Genomic DNA, 2,516 nt, shown 5'->3' with positions numbered 1-2,516 from the left:
GTATTCAACATCTGAACAGCTTTGGCATGTAAGACATTATTTAGTAGTATTATTATTTCTTAACTTTGAACAGAAAGTGCATTATTTGTCTCCCAAAGCACCCAAATCAAACATTCACAGAGTCATTTAATATCTTTTCATGCCTGTGAATTCAGATAATAGTTGTCATATTTTTGAGTCTAGCTAGCATCACTGTCTCTAATTTCAAATGTATTCTGCCAAGGTTGAATAATAAACCCCTTGGACAAGTGTTAGAGCATCTTTCAGTGAAAAAAAAAAAAAAATCTTAAATGTGATATGATTTGGTTTAACTCTACCATTGAATACTGCAACATCAGTTTTAGCTATCCCACATTTTCTTAAATGAGCATATCAGCTTCTCTCACACACAGAATAAGTTACTCAAAGCATATGCTCTGTCTTCTGTCAGCTGGCCACTTAGGAAGATAGGTCCTTGAATGAAATCATGGAAAGAGTCCATTCAGCCAATTAAACCAGAGTCAGAAGCCCTGGGTTAGTTTATCACAATACATTTAAACTATTTCAACATATGACACCCAGCATTACATTCAACCAAACTGATCTTTGGGACACAAACTTGTAAGATTTGTTTTACAGAAACATTGTGTGCACTCAGCTCTTAAAGTATTCCAGCATCTCAGAAGAGTCCAGATTGTTCTTAACATTCATGCCAAGTTACCAACAACTTAGTGCAGTTGCCAAAGGTCATTCCAGCTACAGCTGTTTGGAAACACAGAGGGGGTTTATTGATCTTTTCCTTTGCTTAGCACTTGAAAAAACACTAGTATGTCCTCGAAATAAAGACTATGAAGATGTTGATCATGACTTGGCCAAAGGGGGTGGGGAGGGGGCTTTTGAGGGTTGGGTTGAGGGTGAAAGACTCCACTGAAAGGCTTTTGTTAGGTCCCTAATGTGGTAATATTTTTGTCATGATGCGCCTTTGACCTGACACTATTACTTGTCTCTCAACAAATCAGGGAAGCTGGCTCAGCTGGTTGGGAAAGAGCTCATTAGGCATGGCACTTTAGGTGGCACAAATTTCACAGCTCCAAAGCAATCTGGAGGCCTCACAGAAACACAGGTATCATATTCAAACTAATCACTAACCCCAGAGGCCAGCTCCAACTGCTTTTATGAAGTGAATCATGATCTTTAGGAAAACTAAATGGCTGCAGTCCAATTTAGCAGCTGGATTGTATTAGTTCACATTTTTAAGGACAAAGGTTACAATAACAAGATCTTGTGTTACTCAATTTACTCAATTAGGTAGCATAGTTACCTTAATGGTTCTCTAACAGTTTGCTGGTGTTAGAAACAATATAATTTGTTTCTTCTAGGTAATACAAAAGAAAGGCATTCCATACATGAAGGCAACCTAGTAGAAAACAGGCAGCTGGGATAAGAGGTGGACAAAATAGGCACACTGTTGCTGAGAAGCAAGTTAACACGGCAACAAGTATTAATGATAGAGGTGAAGTCTGAGTTAGAGTACTTCAGGGCTGAAAACACAAGCAAAAAGCTTAAAACTGGTACACCAGGCAAAAGAAAACAGAGAACCCAAAAGACAGCCATGTGTTCATACACACACACATGTACATGATGCACATATGTTCACACAGCTGAAGACTGGAGCAATGGACTTTTCCCATTTACCCAACACTCCACAACATTGTTATTTTCTATGAGATGCCATTTGTGAATCTCATAACAGGCTAACAAACAAGAAAATTTATTTAATCTTTTAGACCATTAAGGTTGCTCTTATTTCTACTGCATTGATAAATTTTAGTTGCATATAAGTCACATCATGTAACAGAATTTGGTTTATAAACTGTAATAGTGGTTAAACATATTTTAAGGTACAATTAGGTTAGCCATAGAGCTGAAAACATCTCAAAAGTACTTATATCAATATGTCTGATTATCAGTAACTTCTAATGGCTGGGTTTATATCATACACACTAATTCTACTTACTGACAGACTGAAAGGGAGAAGGCTGGTAGGGTATTGTGAAGTGTGAATAAAAGGTACTATGTTTGTTTTTTTTTCCGAGCCTGAACTTTCTTTTAATTCCTCACCCCGCTGCGCACACAACTTGGGCCAACCAAAACGTACACGGCCTTAGGAGCTGCCAAGAGCCCTTATCAGAGCTTGTAGCCACTTCTCACGCGATTTACGGAGGTGTAAAGGCTTTTCCCCCACGCCAAGAGGAGCGGCGGGTGGCCCGGACCCCTGCGCTGGGGCTGCCGGGCGGAAGCCAGTCCTCGCCGGCAGCCCGGGGACTGAAGAGGGGTTGAAGTTGATCCCCTCTCTGGCCCTTCAACTCTGGGGGTAATCTAGGCACTCGGGAGAACGACCTAATGACCTACTCCACCCCTGCTCCCTCCGCCCAGGCTGCTCCGGGCTGCCCTCTGTCACACGAGAGGGGAGCGAGGGGGAATGAGCCGCGGCGGCGGCGGCAGGAGGAGGAGGGGAAAAGGGAGGGCAGGAGGGA

The sequence above is a fragment of the Pezoporus wallicus genome, unplaced genomic scaffold (assembly GCF_028554395.1).
Source record: "Pezoporus wallicus isolate ANWC-B61680 ecotype Strahan unplaced genomic scaffold, APGP_CSIRO_Pwel_v1 contig_2384, whole genome shotgun sequence".
NCBI lineage: Eukaryota > Metazoa > Chordata > Aves > Psittaciformes > Psittacidae > Pezoporus > Pezoporus wallicus.
The sequence above is the reverse complement of the archived record's forward strand: the minus strand, read 5'-3'. Positions refer to the sequence as shown.